The 21924-nt window shown below is 41.6% G+C and overlaps 1 protein-coding gene across 1 annotated transcript in view; it reads left to right on the top strand.

Annotated features, from left to right (window-relative positions):
* The window catches only part of DPH6 (diphthamine biosynthesis 6), a 138472-nt gene that overhangs the window by 15758 nt on the left and 100790 nt on the right, over window positions 1-21924 (top strand). The gene's annotated exons all lie outside the window — the stretch shown is intronic.

Here is a 21924-nt window from a genome sequence, read left to right as displayed (position 1 = left end):
AATAATCGTAAATACCTTCTGTTTTAAGGAGGCACATTTCTGTTTTGCATAGCGTTTTAGTAAGCGGGCTTTTGGTCCTATTTAGCCCCCACAATGAGCTTGCTGGGCACTCTGTATCTCTAACACCAATAATTGTCACACCATTTTTATTGAGTATTTTCATTTTTGTATTATTGGAATATGGACTCTGTATAGTGCCAATTAAAAGCTGACTTTTACCTTTAAATGTTGTTTGGTCCTAAAACCCCCAATATTAAGTTTTGTGCACAACCAGTTTGGCCAGTTGTCTTGATTAGGGGACAGACTTTACTATAAATACTATTATCTATATAGTATCAGGGGCTACTGTTATCTATATAGTACCGGGGTGGAGCTATCTCCCTGGAGGTGAGGGTGCCCTGTGGCAGGTGGCTGCAGTCTAGTCTAGACCTAGGAGTTTTGCTGCTGGACACATCTGCCCTCCCCTTGCAATGCACAATACTTGTCCTATTTTCGGCTGCCCCTGCCATCTGTATTGCCCCCCTTCTTTACTGCCAAGTAACCTGTCACTGGGGATAAAAAGGGGTCTCCTAAGTGACTGGATGAGAATCGGAGGACGAGAGCAGGTACACCAACATTGGCAGCCTTGTTCATTCTGCTGGGTCTTAAATAAGGGAAATGCCAGTGATGAGGGAAGTGGTCAATTGAAAGCAAACAGTCATGTAAGAAGAGGGGGCACATACCACCTATCCTTCCACCTATCACAGATTAGGTAGAATTGCTGTATTTGCACTCTGTGCATATATACCAGCTTCATAAAAGACAGACCAGCAGCACAAGATAGCATGTGTTAAAGCAGGCAAAGTAGTTGAGTGTTACTCACCTGGGGCTTTTTCCAGCCCCCCCTTCCCGGTAGCATCTGAGGTACCTCGGCGTCCTCCCGGTCTACTCTGTGTTCTCCCCAGGCTCTTTGGTGAGCTAATTTTGGTGAGCACCCGGCTGTCATCAGCTCAACTCCTTATCTTCCTATGCTGTTAGCAAGGTTGCACCAACCCAGCATTCCCCCGGTTGCTCACCACCCGGCTGCTTTTTCATGCTACCCGGCTGCCACAGCGGCACTACGGAGCACCCCTGGAGGATGCCAAGGGACCTCAGCACCAGGTAAGTACAACTCAGCTTTTTTCCACAATTAAGGGTCACTTTAAATCTTTTTTTTATTTTATTTTTTTAAGGGCAGAGTTTGATTTGGTGAGTGCATGCTTCTTTTCACTGCTTGCTGCATTTGTAGTGCAATTGCCATTCAGTGCAGTTGATTGCTCACTCCAACCCCTGACCCACAGGTCATAACAAAAATCCAGATGAAACACACCACAGCCAAGAGCAAAGTGGACTATGTGGAAAAATGGAGGTGTGAAATAAAACACACAAAAGCTAACAATATACCAGTCTCTACAAAGAGAATATAAAATGGCCCCATACCTGGAAAAGCTCCAAAACTCTCAAGAGAGGAGAATCCTGAGTGTCTACAGATTGAGTGCTCACAACCTCGAAATAGAGTCTGTGAGACAGACAGACGTACAAACCCAGGGAGGAGAGACTATGCCAACACTGTGAGCAGAAGACCCTTGAGTATGAAAGCCATTGCACTGCCCCAAATATACTGCAACCAGGGACACTTACTTTAAGAAATTGTTGGAACTATTCCCAGACTTTCTCACATTAGAAGATGAGAGAAAAACCTATATCCTACTGGGGGAAGAGGAATCCACAGTGACAATCGCTGCACGCTATGTCACAGCATGCCACAGACTGAGAGGAGCATAACGGAACTGTAAACCTAAAAAATGTCCACAGACTGCTTAGCCATTGGCCCCCTACCCCACCCTCCTTCCATGTCCCCCTTTTCCCCTTGCTTTGGCAATACCTGTAATGAATCTTGGTCATGCCAATAAAGCCATCTTTGATTTGATTGGGACTTTTCAATCGCACCACAAATTACAGAGCAAGCGAAGAGAGAAACCAGCTGCATTCTCCACTTTAAATTTGCAGTGGAAAAGAGCACTAAATCCTTGTTTATAGCAGTGTAGCTGCATGCGCTGTAATGATCACTGCGCACACATTGTACAGACTCTGTGGTGACACACACTCACTCAGTACATTCTCTCTCTACTTCTGCTGTATCAGCACCACACACATTAAGTGACAGAAACATCAGAGGAGACCTCTCTCTCCCCAGGGTCAGAACCACTAACCCAAATGAAGGCTAAATGACCACTAATTAACAGTAATGACTGCTAATCTCTTCCAGAAAGGATGTGGTCCTGTTCCTAAAGTGTAAGTAGCTTGTTGAGGGCAGCCAGTTAATGTTTCCAATTGTAAAGCGTCTGTCTAATCTGTAAATATGTTGCTCACATTTATCTTAAAGTGGGCTTCTACCTATCCACACAACAATTTCCATCAGGTCTGATCAGGTTTTGTACTGAAGTGATTGGAAAATCGTTCAGAAAAACCATCGTAAATCAGATTGGACCTGTTGGAAAATATTGATTCGACCTGTCGATCTGTTTGGAAATTGCATGGTGTGTACCAGGCATTAGATTGTGAGCTTTCAAAGGCAGGGCTCTCTCCCGTTTGTGTTTTGTATGTTGTTGTATATTTTGTTAATCACTATACAGCTGTCACTGTAATTTATTATATATTTTATACCATTTATGTATTTTTGTACCATTGTTTGTTTTTTATGTATCCATGCTTTTTTTTTACTCAGTACTGTGCAATTGAAGATGATAGTACTATATAAATCAACTATGTTAATAATTGTCTGACCAAAAATCTTGTAGTTACCCTTACGCTGACAATTCAGGTCATACCAAAGATTTTGCCTGCAATAAAGTGTATCCTACCAGAGAGTTTGGCTGTGCTTATGTGTATCCTGTCAGTCCTGAACCTTCCTGCAGAACTCTAGTTTTTGATTTGTAGTTCTGCTTTGCTACCCCATTCAGTTGCCTACAATATATCCCTTAGGTGACATAACAGGTCCACTAACTTGGTTGTCAGCTATGACCAGGCATTGGCTACAATTCACAAAGGGCTGTTCGATTAGGAAAAAAAAAATCAGGTCGGTAAAATAGTAAAATACCGCATTCGGTATTTTAGATGTTTTTTTTTTTTTCACAAAGATTTCACAGGTGTGGTAGAAGTTTGGTAATCTACTGAACAATTTTGCTTGAATTCACCAAGCCCTGTTTGATATGTAGAAGTCTCACCAGTGGAAGACGTTTCTACAGCAGGCTGTGCAGACTGGTCTGCATCAGCCTTTCCTGTGTCCTGTTACAGAGAGGAAAAGGCTTCCTGCAACACTTGATGTGTAAACATGCCACAACAGGCCACTCTTCTGTGCATCACTAGGTAGATCTGCACATCTAAAGTTATACAGAAAAGCCTCTTTGAATGTCTTCTTCTCCTGCTCTGCTGTTCTGAAGTCCCACCTGCAAGTGCATTGGATCAAATGGGGTGAGACACAAGAGGGGAAAGCTCTTTGTATTGGCTCTCTGCTGTCTGTCTATGATATTGCATGCTGTTTTCTAGTTTCCGACAGATCAGATCTGGAGATAAATACCTAACATCCCTCTTGGTTTTACTGCATGTTTTAATCTTTGTGAATTGAAATGTACTGAAATGTGTTTGTAAGAATTCCTCCTGTGGCGTGTTCTTTCCGTTGCGGTGGAGCCGCAAACGGACAGTTCTGGCTTGTCTGCCTCCATTCGGTTGTGCATTCGCAATGAGTCACATTGTCATTTGAAATTGCTCTGCAGTTCTGGGCATCTCAGGATGCTGTCATCATTCCACAAATTGCTTGCTGCAGCTGTGCTGCGGCCAGATAGCCCTGGATTTCCTGCAGGCATGTTGTTACATAATACTGCATGTATTTCCTATGGGAGTCCTTTGCATTCACAACCAGCTAGCAAATGGTAATCAAGCCAGCTCAGGATTGAATGATTACCATTCAGCTGTGTGGAGATTTGCATACTTGCATCCATTGGTCAATGCCAGCATAAAAGTCTGCCTCCCTTTTTAGACCTCGCCCATCATAGCATTCAGCTCTCTGAGTTGTCGTTGGGTCTATGTTGTGAAAGTTGTTATTGTAAATGTATAATGCCTTGCTCTGTATTGTCATGTCTGCTGGATGTTTGCTGATCTGGGGGGGCTCAGTGAAAGCCTTCTGATCCTGATAGATTCTGCCAGCACCAGGTTGGTGACTGGTAGTATTCCTTCTTGCCTTGTTCTTGAGGGTGAATTAAAGCAGCGGTTGCCATTAGTTCGCTCCTACCTGTTAGTCTTGTCTATCTCAGTGTGAATGTTGCCGTCGCTGAAACAGCGACTAGATTGGCTGAGCATTCCGTCTGTCTGTCTGTCTGTCTTGTTAATTACCATTACATGTGCTTTAGCTAGTTCTTGATAAATATGTATGCAGACGTGCTAATATATATTTATCCAGTAGTTGAGTCGTTTGTTATTTTCTTTATTTGAGCCACAGAGATTTTTCAGTTACTGTGTTAGTTAGTCAGTTTAGCACGTTTCGATAGGTTGCGCTTATCGTGACCACCCGTGCTTAGCTAGCATATTTGTGTTGCTATTAGTTACGTTCTTTCCTGTAGTCTTGCCTGTGTGGATGCTTGCAGGGGACTTTTGTTAGCCTGCTTGCTCTGCTTCTGTGGACGTGACTGTGAGCTGCGGTTGCTACTAGTTACGCTCCAATCTATAGTCCTGTCTTGTACCTGTCTGAGTGCTTGCTATCGCTAAGGCAGCGCAACATCACACTGCGCTGCCATTGCGTCTTATTTGTAGCGATATCGGAAGCCCAGAGCTGCAGTTGCTCTGGGCAGCCTGTGTAGCCTCTTCCATTAGCCTTGTTGCGCTGGGTAGTCAGAAAAGTATGACCCCCCCCCAGCATTACAGTGTTGATGTATTTATTGCACAAATCGGTAGTTTACCTCACTGGTTGGAAATTTCAGCTTGCCATGCGGTAACAGCCTTAGTGAATTGACATTCCACTAAATGTTCTGTAAAATTAACTGATTTCTGCATTACTGCATGCAGTAATGCTTGGTGATTTGTAGCCATTGGGCTCTATTCACAAAACTTCTCATAAATGGCTTATTTATCACCTAATCGATAAAGATTACCTTTCACCACATTGGGCAGTACGATGGTTTGAATCCCAGCCAGGTCAACATCTGCAAGGAATTTGTATGTTCTCCCCATGTCTGTTTGGGTTTCATCCATGCACTCGGTTTCCTCCCACATCCCAAAAACATATAGATAAGTTAATTGTCTTCCCTCTATATTGGCCCTAGACTTTGCTACATGCACTACATGATACATACATAGACATATGACTGTGGTAGGGACTAGATTGCGAGCTCCTCTGATGGACAGTTGGTGACAAGACAATATACTACTATATGTACAACGCTGCGTAATCTGTTGGTGCTATATAAATAAATAATAAAATAAATAAATATGCAAGCAAAATAATCAAAGTATGTGATACCTGATTAACTTTATTTCAATATTATTTTTCTTACCTTAATTATATTATATTTTTTCTCTTTGTGAGCTTAAAAAAGTAACATAGATAAGGTAAAAACAGGTGAAAAAGCTTTGTTAATAATGCCCATTGTCTGCTTTGTAACCACGGTGGCATAGTGGATAGTACTCTGGACATGCAGCACTGGTTCCCTGGTTTGAATCCCAGCCAGGGCACTGTCTACATTGAGTTTGTATGTTCTCCCCATGTCTGTGTGGGTTTCCTCCGGGCACTCCAGTTTCCTTCTCACATCCCAAAAACATACAGATAGGTTAATTGGCTTCCCCCTTAAATTGGCCTTAGATTATGTCAGGGATTAGATTTGGACAGTAGGAGCCTATTTCCACTAAGCCCTATTCCGGGCTGAATCTGCAGCGTTTCCCGCATGCTGCACGGGAAAACGCTGCCTATCCATTTCATTGTAGTGTGCAGCCAAATCACTATATCCATGCATGGCACGGCTCTGGGGCCGCAGATATGCAGGAGAATGGAAGCCGCGGCTACCGGTGGAAATAAGGCCTTAGTGTCATTACTATATATACTCAGTAAAGCACTGCAGAAGGTGTTGACACTGGTAAATACTAACAATTGTAAGCCAAGTATTGGACATTTGTTGCTGCATGGCAAATTCATATCTTTTTATTAATATAATCTCTGCTACATCGTTGCCCCATTAAGCCTTCTTATGGTCACGGCTTTACAGAGTAACAGACATACCCCATAGATCTGGTATCTGTTGTCACACGTTTATACTCGTTTCAACTCATAATTTAGAATGTAGACTTCATTTTTTTGTGGTTCAAAACTGCCGTGTCATGATGTATTGCATTAAAAATGAGACATAAACCCCAACATGCGCGTAGAAGCCAGTTCTTTGTTTTCTGCTGATTTTCCTTCTTCAGCAGACATTGGATAGTAGAAATCTGAAGTACAATTACTCTTCCATACTCGTGCATGTGTTGTTTTGACCATTGCATTGTGGGAGAAGTTCATCTGGCAGATTTTGTTGTATAGCTCTTGCTTTTAACTTATCGCATTCTTTATGAAAACTTATCCAGCAGTGCCCCCTGCTGTTTAATAGCAGTAGCTTGCATCGACTGGCCTCTATACTATTATTTTTTTTTATTATTTCTATAGCACCAACATTTTCAACAGCGCTGCACAAAGTACAAAAACATACAATAATGTGGGCATAGATAAATGTGCAGCTCAACACACTCTACAATTGGGACAACCAGTGGCACAAGTACAAATACAATTGATGGATAGTTTGAAAATATCAATATTCTGTATTTATTTTCCCAGCATTTATCACATGTGCATCTTTGTTTTAATTAAGGGCGCGTACACACATTCAGTTTTCATTGGTTAATTGCTGACTTCTCTTTCACACTAGAGCCCTTTTCCTGCGTTGTTTTTTTTAATGCAAAATCCAAACTTTGTGTTAACCAAGGTAAAATAAAAGTCCATAGACTTTCATTTTACCTTTTACCTGCATTTCAGTGCGTTGCGGTGCACTTTCATGTAGAGGAGAGCTTACCTACAGTACACTATGTTCGATGTGTAAAAAAACAAATATGTTGGCCTCTATACTGGAAGGAAGTGGTAAAGTTGTCTAATCAAAATTTGATGTGTGTACGCACCTCATGTAATATGCCTGTCATTGTATGATGCTAGTGGGAGTTTCACTGGATGAGTACATTGTCACCTTCATTCATAAAAGTGACTTTTATCAACTTAAACCATAATCCAGCTGCATGATGACAAATATAAAATATTTTACCTTTTTTGGAGGAACCCCTCCCTTCCTTTCATATTGTCGGGACAGAATCCGGCAGACTGGTGGAGTAGGAGGTGTCCGGCAATGCAGGAGTTGCTAATGGCTGCCACCTGTATAACCCTAGTTATGAAAAGAGAAGGGTGATAAGCATGCACTGAAATGCTCATAGGCTTGAAGGAGTGTTTATTTATCTTTGTATGTGTCAGAGTGGTGCAACTAAATATTTTGGTTTGGGTCCGCTTTAACCCTTTAGCAGCCAATTTATTTAGAGGCTTGCAAGTGCTCCAGGCCAATTTATTTTAGCACATTTTTTCATTTCTTATTTTTTACATTTCCATGCTACTTATTAGTAGTGCTGTAATGTGCATTTATGGCCACTTGTCTCTAAGGGGCAGTGTGAGACAATAACAGAGGACTTCTGCTTTCAGTTTCTATATTTTCTGCTAGCAGAGAGACATCGAAGCATTCCAGGAATTTTCAGCACAATCAGTTCTGCCTACTGAGGTCAAGCAGTGCAACTTTTAAACTTGCTAATGGGTTAAATAACTGTATTTTGTAATTTTTCATCTAACAATAAATGTAGCCGCAAACAATAAATACCATGGTGCAATTAATTGTACTTCAATAGGGTGGTATGAAAAGATGGCAGTGCCCACTGTCTTACAGACAGCTGGGACTTTAAGAATTGTGTGCACATTTTGTCTGCTCCACTAGTAGCTTTGCCCTGCTAACACAAACGTTACAAGTGCTATAAACATACACAGTGATCAGCGTACTTTTTGACAAATGCCTCATAAGTTTAGAAAGTCTCTCACAGTTTCTTTATTCCCCGCCCCCCCTATTTTACCAGCATTGAGTTTGTGGGGCTGATTTATCAAGATGAGTGCAAAGAAAAATTGAGAAGGTACCCGTCAAGAAGGACTAATCAGGTTTAACAAAAATTCTGATTGGTTGTCATAGGTACAGTGCTGCCCATAATTATTCATACCCCTGGCAAATTTTGACTTAAAGTTACTTTTATTCAACCAGCAAGTAATTTTTTGATGGGAAATGTCATAGGTGTCTCCCAAAAGATAATAAGATGATGTACAAGAGGCATTATTGTGGGGGAAAAAACAATTTCTCAGCTTTATTTACTTTTGAGCAAAAAGTGCCCAGTCCAAAACCATTCGTACCCTTCAAAAACTGTCACAGTCTGTGGGAAAATCCAAAGTTCTATACCATTCCCAATAGTCCAAGCTGTTCTAAAGCATCATAAATATCCTGAGTAAGGCCCCGTTCACACTGCACGCGTTTCCAGCCGCGTTTTGGAAACGCGTGCAGGTGGCCGACACGCACGACATCAGACATTGCATAGAGTGCAATGTCTGATGTTCACACTGCATGCATTCCGGACCTGTGCGGTCCGGGAACGCATGCTGCACGCATTTTTTGTAAAAACGCATGGCTGTCCCATTCACTTTTCAGTGATGGGATCAGCCACGCAACGCATACGAACACGGATGGCGTGCGTTCGTACGCGTTGCGGTCCGCATGCGCTGTGGTCTGCGTTCTGCAGTCTGAACGGGGCCTAATTGGAAATAGCTGATTCCGTCGGAAAAATAAAAGAAATCGCTAAAGTAACCTTGTTTATCCTATATGGTAGCCCATAGACCCTATTATCCCTTCCTCCCCTTCTCCCCTCCTCCCCGGAAAGCGGTGACCATCCCTACTAGAGAGAGAGATGAATCTACCTGGCTATCTGGGGTTCTCTTCGGACAACTGTTGAACACAAAAGGCAAGGCCATGCCTGGGCGGGCTTGAACCACCAACCTTGCAGTTAACAGCCAAACACGCTAACCAATTGTGCCACAGAGACTGTGTACCACAAAGACTGTGCAGGCAGTTGCTGTTGAATGATTTTATGGGGATGTATGTGTGTCTTTTGGAGGGAGGGTAGTAAGTCTGCTCAAAGAAGTTTCAGCATGTAGTGTTGGTGGTATAATGGTTAGGGTAGCAGCCTACAGAGCGGTAGGCCTGGGTTCTATTCCCAGCCAATGTGAGTTGGCTTTTGACATGCTACAAATCCTTAAGCAAGCTAATTTTTTCTCTTGGATTGATCATAATGGTACATGCTGTGCTGGCTTCAGCATGTAGGGTTAGTGGTTGTATAGTGGTTAAGTGAGTTACCTACCACACACTCAGACCTGGGTTCTATTCCCAGCACAATGTGAGTTGGCTTTAAACATGCTAAAATCCTTAAGCAAGCTAATTTTTATCTTGGATAGATCATAATGGTACATGCTAGGTTGGCTTCAGCATGTAGTAATGGTATAGTGGTTAAGTGAGTTACCTACCACACACTGAGACCTGGGTTCAATTCCCAGCCACGGTATGTAAGCTGGCTTTTGAAATACTACAATTCCCTGGAAGACGAGACCGGGAGGAGGAAGGAAGGTTATCAGGTACAAATTAGTTAGCGTTTAATTGCTGTAATAGCCAATAAAGACTTTTCTATTGATTATTGAGAAGGGTATGAATCATTTTGAAAAAACAAAGAGAAAGGAACAAAAACCAGTATATGCTGCTCAAAAACTGCACTTTATTTTAGATAATTTGATAAAAGGCACACACATAAATGATCAAAATATGTCAGGAGTTGGCCTGTCATATGCATAATGTATTGTTAGAAGACAATACTATGTGCTGCAAATGTCTGGGACAGTAAGAAAAAGTCCCTACTAGAATAGCATATTAGCAATGTAGATCAAGTCAAGATAAGCCATCGAAGGCCAATCACACTCAGATGTTCATAGGTTGGATACCTAAGATGATAGAGCCCAATAAAGAATAAATCCATAAGCCATGTATTTAAACATGGCTGTGGACCCTAAGGCAACCAATATTTTGAGCCTTGGGAACGCCAATATCCGGCACCCGTGAGGAGACCCGGCTGTGTTAAGATAATAGTATGATCATAACCACTCACAGAGGGCAGGATATGGTGCAACCAATGTGGTCAAAAAATAGGGCTAACTGTATCACCACCAAGGGGTGTGCTGCTCCTATATAATAGACTTTATTGGGAACACCCTTGACCAATCACTGCGAGGAAACCAAAGTGTGTAAAAAAGGGGATATGGTTATAACCACTCACAGAGTATAGAAGGGTGTGACCAATATGATCAATATGCTATTCATAGAATATAGGGAGCGGGGACTGATAGCCACAGCCTTAGTACACTTGTTGTACATGAAGCCTATACCGCATGGATGATCACATCAAAGTATACAAAATGGAACCATAAGCAGTAAGCAGCATATTCAAAAAATGGCTGTGTTCCGCAATTGTCCACAAAGCCCAAACAATGTCACGGATGATATACAAAATAATATGCAAAAAGAGAGCCACTTAAGTTATAGCACCAGCGAGCCATAACGTTATTGCATGTAGATTGTTTCCATAGGCATATGCGGATGCTTAAGATGTGTATAGAATAAAGCCATCCAGGACAAAGCATATGGAGATCCCATTCAATGGTGAATATAGTAAATCTTGAATTGGTCATCCATCACACCCCACATGGGTGTACACACATATAAACCAGCCAGCCAGATGCGCATAGGTCTGCAGTCATATATATAGCCTGTTGGTAACTGTATAGTATTTCCAGAAGACTGCTATTGGAGTCACAGACACATCAGGCCACCTGAATTGTGGCGTAGTGTAGTCAAAAACCACATATAGGCAACAAGAAGCATTCATTTAGCAGTCAGTGTCCCATATATATACTGGCAGGTTCACTTATCTGATCCGATGATGTGCTGGATGCCACAAACCATATAGGGATGAAACAGCTTATATTGGCTCCAAGATGGCGCTTGGGTGAGGCTCTCGCATCCAGAGTTGCTTGCGGCCTATGTGAATCAAGCGGCTCGTATTGGCTCCAGAGATGGCGCCCAGACAGGGCTCTCACCAACAAAGATAGCTGCAGCCTATTTTAGGCAATTTGTAATGGCTCCAAGCTGCCGCCCAAACAGGGCTCCCACATACGGAAGTGACTGCGGCCTATATCAAGCGGCTCATAGTGGCTCCAAGCTGGCGTCTGAGCCGGGCTTTCATGTGCGAAAATGGCTGCGGCTAGTATCAGTCAACCTCGGCTCCCACTGCCATATAGCGTAGCATGACGTCTACGCGTTTCGCCCCGCCCACCGGAGCTTCGTCAGGACGTGCTACGTCATCACGTAAGCTATCCCGACCTCCCTGCTTTTATATCGGGTCGTCCACTTGGCTCAATTCCAAGGAGACTCCATCTAGTGGTGGAGGCCGGGTAATAGCTTCAGATGTATAATGGGGACATCTTGTGGTCAAAAACAAACATAGCAACCTAGAAAACCTCATGTGAATTAAACATCAATACCAATTAGGCAAATTGTCATCCTAAGGATAACGCTTCATTGGTTGATGGTCTGTAATACAAAGTCCTATTTCAGGAATACCTTTAGATTTAAATCAACATTTAGCCCTAAAGGGACCAAAGTTTTTAACTGGTATATCCAAAAACTTTCTTTTTTAATTAATTGGGCCCTCATGTTACAAAATCTAATACCCGGATCCAAACGATAAATGGCCTTGAATTTTAGCCCAGTTGGATCTGAGTTGTGGAATTCAGCAAAGTGTGAGGCTATAGGGGTTTTATCTCTCTTTTCCTCCTTTGCTGAGTCCACTATTGACCTTACACGAATGACCCCTTGTAAAAAATGTTCAGTATGTCAATATGTGGACAAAACGGATACTTTTACCAACTCCTCTGGAGATCGGTTATACAACATCAGGAACCCTGTTGATTGTCTGAGCACATATGTGGTATACCAGTTGACCTGCCCTTGTAATAAGCATTATGTGGGCAAAACCGAAAGGGAACTGCGTACCAGAATTCAAGAACATGTAAGGTCAATAGTGGACTCAGCAAAGGAGGAAAAGAGAGATAAAACCCCTATAGCCTCACACTTTGCTGAATTCCACAACTCAGATCCAACTGGGCTAAAATTCAAGGCCATTTATCGTTTGGATCCGGGTATTAGATTTTGTAACATGAGGGCCCAATTAATTAAAAAAGAAAGTTTTTGGATATACCAGTTAAAAACTTTGGTCCCTTTAGGGCTAAATGTTGATTTAAATCTAAAGGTATTCCTGAAATAGGACTTTGTATTACAGACCATCAACCAATGAAGCGTTATCCTTAGGATGACAATTTGCCTAATTGGTATTGATGTTTAATTCACATGAGGTTTTCTAGGTTGCTATGTTTGTTTTTGACCACAAGATGTCCCCATTATACATCTGAAGCTATTACCCGGCCTCCACCACTAGATGGAGTCTCCTTGGAATTGAGCCAAGTGGACGACCCGATATAAAAGCAGGGAGGTCGGGATAGCTTACGTGATGACGTAGCACGTCCTGACGAAGCTCCGGTGGGCGGGGCGAAACGCGTAGACGTCATGCTACGCTATATGGCAGTGGGAGCCGAGGTTGACTGATACTAGCCGCAGCCATTTTCGCACATGAAAGCCCGGCTCAGACGCCAGCTTGGAGCCACTATGAGCCGCTTGATATAGGCCGCAGTCACTTCCGTATGTGGGAGCCCTGTTTGGGCGGCAGCTTGGAGCCATTACAAATTGCCTAAAATAGGCTGCAGCTATCTTTGTTGGTGAGAGCCCTGTCTGGGCGCCATCTCTGGAGCCAATACGAGCCGCTTGATTCACATAGGCCGCAAGCAACTCTGGATGCGAGAGCCTCACCCAAGCGCCATCTTGGAGCCAATATAAGCTGTTTCATCCCTATATGGTTTGTGGCATCCAGCACATCATCGGATCAGATAAGTGAACCTGCCAGTATATATATGGGACACTGACTGCTAAATGAATGCTTCTTGTTGCCTATATGTGGTTTTTGACTACACTACGCCACAATTCAGGTGGCCTGATGTGTCTGTGACTCCAATAGCAGTCTTCTGGAAATACTATACAGTTACCGACAGGCTATATATATGACTGCAGACCTATGCGCATCTGGCTGGCTGGTTTATATGTGTGTACACCCATGTGGGGTGTGATGGATGACCAATTCAAGATTTACTATATTCACCATTGAATGGGATCTCCATATGCTTTGTCCTGGATGGCTTTATTCTATACACATCTTAAGCATCCGCATATGCCTATGGAAACAATCTACATGCAATAACGTTATGGCTCGCTGGTGCTATAACTTAAGTGGCTCTCTTTTTGCATATTATTTTGTATATCATCCGTGACATTGTCAGGGCTTTGTGGACAATTGCGGAACACAGCCATTTTTTGAATATGCTGCTTGCTGCTTATGGTTCCATTTTGTATACTTTGATGTGTTCATCCATGCGGTATAGGCTTCATGTACAACAAGTGTATTTAGGCTGTGGCTATCAGTCCCCGCTCCCTATATTCTATGAATAGCATATTGATCATATTGGTCACACCCTTCTATACTCTGTGAGTGGTTATAACCATATCCCCTTTTTTACACACTTTGGTTTCCTCGCAGTGATTGGTCAAGGGTGTTCCCAATAAAGTCTATTATATAGGAGCAGCACACCCCTTGGTGGTGATACAGTTAGCCCTATTTTTTGACCACATTGGTTGCACCATATCCTGCCCTCTGTGAGTGGTTATGATCATACTATTATCTTAACACAGCCGGGTCTCCTCACGGGTGCCGGATATTGGCGTTCCCAAGGCTCAAAATATTGGTTGCCTTAGGGTCCACAGCCATGTTTAAATACATGGCTTATGGATTTATTCTTTATTGGGCTCTATCATCTTAGGTATCCAACCTATGAACATCTGAGTGTGATTGGCCTTCGATGGCTTATCTTGACTTGATCTACATTGCTAATATGCTATTCTAGTAGGGACTTTTTCTTACTGTCCCAGACATTTGCAGCACATAGTATTGTCTTCTAACAATACATTATGCATATGACAGGCCAACTCCTGACATATTTTGATCATTTATGTGTGTGCCTTTTATCAAATTATCTAAAATAAAGTGCAGTTTTTGAGCAGCATATACTGGTTTTTGTTCCTTTCTCTTTGTTTTTTCAGTTCTATCACCAGTGCTGGTACCTGCATATAAGGACACACTTTTCCTTAATATTTATATCAGTTTTGTTTTTATGAATCATTTTGGACTGGACACTTTTTGCTCAAATGTAAATAAAAGCTGAGAAAATATTTTTTCCCCACAATAATGCCTCTTGTACATCGTCTTATTATCTTTTGGGAGACACCTATGTCATTTTCCCGTAAAAACAATACTTGCTGGTTGAATAAAAGTAACTTTGCGTCAAAATTTGCCAGGGGTATGAATAATTATGGGCAGTACTATAAATGCTCCACTATAGCTCCAGTTTTCTTTGCTTCTGTCTTGATAAATGATCTCCCTGAAGTTCAGGTAGGCTTTCATTTCTAGGCAGCAGCAATTATTCTAGACTGGCTTTGGTATTGGTAAGTACTATGCTAATATTGGCATGCTGAGAATGGAGGCAGTACAATGAAAATCATCGGCACACAATCCATGTATGTAAACTCATATTTCTTTAAGGTTTGGGGGGAGGAGAGGAAGGAGGATCCAATGATTTTTTTGTGCCTTCTGTGAGGTAAAAAAAAATCAAAAAGTACAGTTATACCAGTACCCCCTTTTCTCAAAAATATTTAGACACTGCTGTCCCACAAAATGGGCTTGATTCACTAGACCGAGATAACTCTCACATCATGGCCGTTTTCGCACGCATTTTTGTGTTCGTGATAATTCGCGATTGCACACGATAATTCATGATCGCGTGCAGTCGCGAATTATCTCGCCAAAATGCCCATGATATGAGTTATCACGGTTTAGTGAATCAAGCCCATAGTGTTGATAAAATTGATGGAGATATGAGTTTCCCCCCCCAAAATCAGTGTTTTTGCATTAAGTTGGCTCACTTTGAATTGATTCTCTCCTTAGAACTGGTCTTAATCTAACCTACACAAGCAGAAACGTCATGCATGTATAGTGAGCACACACATCACACCAATCATTCTATGGACTAACAAACAAACCTGTGCTCCTGTCACAGAGACCTAACACAGGGCAGGGGGGAACAGCGCTGATGTGAACTGACTCATGACAAAAACACTGCACTTTTTTTTTATTTAATATTTTATTTCAAGATTTTTCAGAACATTTTCTCCCAACAGCAGAAATAAACAAAGGTGTTTTTTGTAAAACTATTATTCTCAGTTTTTGAATTGCCGTCTATCTCAAGCGTGTGTGTGCATGCGTGCGTGTTTGGCCACATCCCTTCAGCACCTGCTTTTGCACTGTTTGAGGTCTCTGTAAGAGGAAAAGAGGTTTTGATGTCATTAATAGTAAGATTGGCCACTGCTCCTTGTTGTGTTGACCTATTCCTCTATGTTGTGCGCTGTTGGTTCAGATAAAGTGTGAGTTTATGGATGACTTCACTTTAAGACAGACACTTTTATAAGTTATATCCAGAAGGTTTTACTACACTCAGATATCGTGCTCACTTAAAGCTGAATTATTGCAAATACAGTACTTTCTGCTTTAAGAAGGCAAAATTGTATTTAGCATGACTTTATAGTATAATGGGTGTTTAGTGTCTTTAAGCCCCTTATATTCTTCTAGTGGTTCTGGGTCACCATGAGCAATCGGAGTACTCTGTAGTACTGGTCCAAGCCCTGTCCCATAGAGCCATATCAATCCCTGCCATGCATTGATGAGGACTAGAAAGTCAGAAATAGACTATGCTTGTTGGATTGATGTGGCTCTGTAAAATGTATAAGCTATAGGCTCACAATACAGCGGTACTGGATGTGTGCCTGGCTTTCAGGGGCATAAAGTAATGATTTGCATATTTGGGAGTGATGCACCATGGGACACCGCACTTGCTCACTTAAAGAGGCACTGTAGTGACCTACAGTATAGTAGAATGCAGTACCTTTTTTATGGTACTTTTTCTGGTTTCAGCATCTGAAACATTTCCTATATCTATATATTTATGTGTATTAAAAGTAGCCCTGCCCTCTCAGTGATTTTTAACCCATGTGGAATTCTCCCCCTCAGAGCATTCTGGGAGACCAGGTATATTTTATACTGGCTTTGCAACTCTCTGTAAGCAAATGTTCCACAGAGATCAGCTGACAAGACTTAAAGCAACATTGACAGCCTAACCATCCCAGGGGAAAAAAAACACGTATACAAGTAGATACATACATGTTGTACCTACATAATATATGTATTGTATTTTCCACGGTTTCAGTGAATTTTATATAGTAAATAAAGAGAAAATAGTTCCAGGCTTTTCCATCTTAGCTGCCTCTGACTGAAGCCAATTCTGATGTCATTTCCTCCCTTACTTTTTTTCTCCTAGAAGCTGCCCTGCCATATCTAGCTTGCTTTGAAAACACGTGAGTACAACACAGATCGTATTTCAGCGGCTTCTGCAGAGGGTTAAGGTCACACTAAACTGCACTCAGCCAATCGGTGAGGAGCAGGAATGTGGGAAGGGAGATAACTCTCCTTGGCAATGTACCAAATAAAGCCAGGCTGACTGAGATAAGATTAATCACAGCTGAAACATTAATGATTATATTGGAATGATTTCAATGTAGGGTCAGGTTGTAGACTGCATAATAAACAGAGCAGTGGGTAAATGGAATTTGAGTTTAAGACTGACAATCCCGCTTTAAGATGTTCCTACTTGTGATAAATCTCAGAATGAAAATCAGGGAGAGGAAAGATTTTACAATGGGCAAAAAACTCATTTATAAATTAATATTGTAACTTTTGTTTTAAGAAGGCTTTTTAGTATTGCTTTTTAGTAAGAGGGCTTCTTGGTCTAATTTAGCCTCTTATATGCTAGTGGTTCTGGGTCACCATGAGCTTTGTGGGTACCCTGCGTTTCCCTTGCCACATGCTTCCTCTGCATTCTATGGGGTTTTTCCTAATGTTCTGAATGGTGAGTTTCTTTGTGTGCTGTAATTCCATCCTTGTAATTCCTGCTGTCCTCTTCTCTCATTACATTCTCCCAGATTCTTCCTCCTCCCCCTTCTCACACCCCCTCTTACTCTTTGGGATGAAATCACTAAATTAAAGTCTGGTTTAATTAAAATAGTGATGAATGCAGATTGCATGAAACACAGACAGTAAAATACAGCCACTCTCTGGCTGGGGACAGACTATAATTACTAGAATTGAGCGGCAGGCCGTGGACCGTCTTCTCTCTTGACACTTACAGGAAATGCTCTATTAGTGTGCATACTTGCTTTAAGTGAGAGAAACCATTCCGTTTTAACCAACTCAAGTCCAAACTTCTGGCAGACGAGAGTGCATTGATCTCTCCGTGCCAATATTCTATTTCAGTATTTGGTCGATGTTTAAAATGTTAGTTTTATGCCTCTCAGCAGCTGTAGTGGCCAGAATTTTGCAACTCGTCATTGGTTTGTTTTATATTCTAAGATTGTAGAACTGTTTATATTACAAAATCTTCAAAAATAGTATAATGCCCCCCCCTCAGTACAAATGTGTACCTCAAACCAATGGTAAAAGCACAGGAATGTTTTAATTGTGTCACTCATAGAATCTGAATCATAAAACATAGCTTTTAATTGGTCAAAAAAACGTACAGATGGACAGGTAAGTATAAAATTAGCCAATACGTCACCATACTGTAACCAACTTCAAATGCAGCCTGATTTATGTTTCGTTACCATAAGTGGGTCGCTTCTTAAGTGACGCACAATATAGGTGTATGTCCCTGTGATCACACAAATAGGGGCTCACAGAATCCCATGGGTGAATTAGACAAGGCGATATTAAGCCACATTGTGCCAAATGTCCATTCACAAAACCAACAACTGGTTTGGGGCTACGGATAGTACCCTTTGTCAAGGTATCAGACAGAATGGTTAGCATTATTTCTGTCTGATACCCTGACATAGGGGACCTGCTGTGGCCCCTAAACGGTCATTGGTTTTGTGAATGGACATCTGGCATATTATGTGAAGAAACACCTATAGTTACTTCATTGAGTGTATAGACCTTCCAGATTTTTCTATATGCTTTAACAGTGGTCCAGCACCTCACAATTTTGCATGGTGTGCGACTCTCCCTTGCTTCTTGGATTAAGCCACAATGGACTACCAGCAAGACCACTTCCTGAGATCAATCCCTACAAAGTGTCCCATTAATGTAATGTAAGATGGCGGCTGGCTATAGGTCAACCAGGGAAAACAGATGCAGTGAATTTTACAGGGAAAGTCTGTAACCATGCAGAGAAGGATGGGGCAGCTCCATGCTATGTTAATGCACGACTGAACTGAGAGGGATATAGAGGCTGACACATTTATTTTCTTTTAAACAGTCCACATTGTCTTGCTGTTCTGCTGATCCTCTGCCTCAAATACTCTTAGCTATAGACCCTAAACAAGCAGGCAGATGTAAGACTTCTGTCTTACTGGATTAGTATCAGCTTGTATCAGTTTTGTGATTAAGACACTACTGCATCCACAGAGTTCAGCAGGATGCCAGGCAACTGGTATTGTTTAAAGGGGAACTTCAGCCAACACAAACATACTGTCATTAAGTTACATTAGTTATGTTACATAGTTACATAGTTACATAGTTATTTTGGTTGAAAAAAGACATACGTCCATCGAGTTCAACCAGTATAAAGTACAACACCAGCCTGCTCCCTCACATATCCCTGTTGATCCAGAGGAAGGCGAAAAAACCCTTACAAGGCATGGTCCAATTAGCCCCTAAAGGGAAAAATTCCTTCCCGACTCCAGATGGCAATCAGATAAAATCCCTGGATCAACATCATTAGGCATTACCTAGTAATTGTAGCCATGGATGTCTTTCAACGCAAGGAAAGCATTTAAGCCCCCTTTAAATGCAGGTATAGAGTTTGCCATAACGACTTCCTGTGGCAATGCATTCCACATCTTAATCACTCTTACTGTAAAGAACCCTTTCCTAAATAAATGGTTAAAACGTTTTTCCTCCATGCGCAGATCATGTCCTCTAGTCCTTTGAGAAGGCCTAGGGACAAAAAGCTCATCCGCCAAGGTATTATATTGCCCTCTGATGTATTTATACATGTTAATTAGATCCCCTCTAAGGCGTCTTTTCTCTAGACTAAATAAACCCAGTTTATCTAACCTTTCTCGATAAGTGAGACCTTCCATCCCACGCATCAATTTTGTTGCTCGTCTCTGCACCTGCTCTAAAACGGCAATATCTTTTTTGTAATGTGGTGCCCAGAACTGAATTCCATATTCCAGATGTGGCCTTACTAGAGAGTTAAACAGGGGCAATATTATGCTAGCATCTCGAGTTTTTATTTCCCTTTTAATGCATCCCAAAATTTTGTTAGCTTTAGCTGCAGCAGCTTGGCATTGAGTACGATTATCTAACTTGTTGTCAATGAGTACGCCTAAGTCCTTCTCCAAGTTTGATGTCCCCAACTGTATCCCATTTATTTTGTATGGTGCTAGACCATTAGTACGTCCAAAATGCATGACCTTACATTTGTCAACATTGAATTTCATCTGCCATGTATGTGCCCATATAGCCATCCTATCCAGATCCTGATGCAATATGACACTATCTTCCTGAGAGTTGATGATTCTGCACAATTTTGTATCATCTGCAAAAATAGCAACATTGCTCACTACTGCATCTACTAGGTCATTAATAAATAAATTGAAGAGCACTGGACCCAGAACAGACCCCTGTGGGACCCCACTGCTAACAGTCTCCCATTTTGAGTACGATCCATTGACCACAACTCTTTGTTTTCTGTCCATTAGCCAGTTCCCTATCCATGAACACAGACTCTTCCCCAGTCCTTGCATCCTCAACTTTTGCACCAGACTTTTGTGGGGAACAGTGTCGAAGGCCTTTGCAAAGTCCAAGTATATCACATCTACAGCATTCCCAATATCCATATTAGCATTCACTACCTCATAAAAGCTGAGCATGTTAGTCAAACAGGACCTGTCTTTAGTAAACCCATGTTGATGCTGAGAAATAAGATTATTTTCTACTATGAAGTCATGTATAGTATCTCTTAGTAACCCCTCAAATAGTTTGCATACAACTGATGTTAAGCTTACAGGTCTATAATTTCCTGGATCAGATTTTTTGCCCTTCTTAAATAATGGGAAAACGTGGGCTGTACGCCAATCCACTGGGACTCTGCCAGTTGCAAGAGAGTCACAAAAGATAAGATAAAGGGGTTTATCTATAACTGAACTTAATTCCCTTAGGACCCGAGGATGCATGCCATCCGGGCCAGGTGCCTTGTCTATTTTTAATTTATTTAGTCTTGCCTTCACTTCTTCCTGCGTTAAGTATTTAATATTACAGTTAGAAGATTGAGACTCTTCTGCCTCTGTAGTTTGCAACAGTGCTGTTTCTTTTGTGAAGACAGAAGCAAAGAAAGCATTTAATAACTCTGCCTTACCTTGGTCATCCACCATTGAGTTCCCATCCTCATCCTTTAGGAGTCCTATACAGTCAACCTTTCTTTTTTTAGAGTTAATGTACTTGTAAAACTTTTTTGGGTTAGATTTGATATCCTTAGCGATTTGTTTTTCAGCTTCAATCTTTGCCTGCCTAATTTCTTTTTTACAATTTTTATTGCACTCCTTATAATTGCTTAGTGCAGCCTCGGTCCCCTCCTGTTTTAAGACCTTATAGGCATTCTTTTTCCTCTTCATTTTATCTTTAACCTTTCTATTCATCCATAGAGGCCTTTTTTTTATTCCTAGACATTTTGTTTCCATATGGAATATACATACTACAGTAATGATTGAGTATAAGTTTAAAAGCTTGCCATTTCCCTTCAGTGTCTTCCCCTTGTAGTACATTATCCCAGTTCACCAAACTTAGTGCCTGCCTAATTTGAGTGAACTTTGCTTTTCTAAAATTCATAGTTTTAGTGGTCCCGCTGCCCCGTGGCCTATCAGTCACCAGATCAAACGTTATCATCATGTTAATTAGAATAGATAGGTAATATAATCTTTTACCCACCCTGTTTTAAAAGAACAGGCAAATGTTTGTGACTCTTGGGGGCAGCCATCTTTTTGGTTGAAAGGAGGTGACAGGGAGCATGAGACACAGTTCCAACTGTCCAGTGTCCTGATAACCCCTCCCAGCTGCACATGCTAGGCTTCAAATGTCAAATTCAAAATGTAAAAAAAAACAAATTGCACCAAAACAGCAGAACGAGAACAACATCAGAAATCCCATCATGCTTTGCACAGCATAAGGGGGAAAACTGCCAGGGCAGTTTTCTTCTGTGCAGCTACAAATGAGGCTTGTATAAGAGAAACAAAGTTCTGATGCTGTGAAACTGTTAAAGAAACACAAGGCCTTTTCAGTGCTGCTGAGTCGATTTTTAGTCTGGAGGTTCACTTTAAAAAGAAATAAATATGGCAGCCTCCAAGTGCATCTCAGTACATGTGTACTGAGTGCTCAAACTTTGGCTCT

Source organism: Hyperolius riggenbachi, chromosome 9 (assembly GCF_040937935.1).
Source record: "Hyperolius riggenbachi isolate aHypRig1 chromosome 9, aHypRig1.pri, whole genome shotgun sequence".
Lineage (NCBI taxonomy): Eukaryota > Metazoa > Chordata > Amphibia > Anura > Hyperoliidae > Hyperolius > Hyperolius riggenbachi.
Note: the sequence above shows the minus strand (reverse complement) of the source record. Positions and strands in the feature narration are given on the sequence as shown.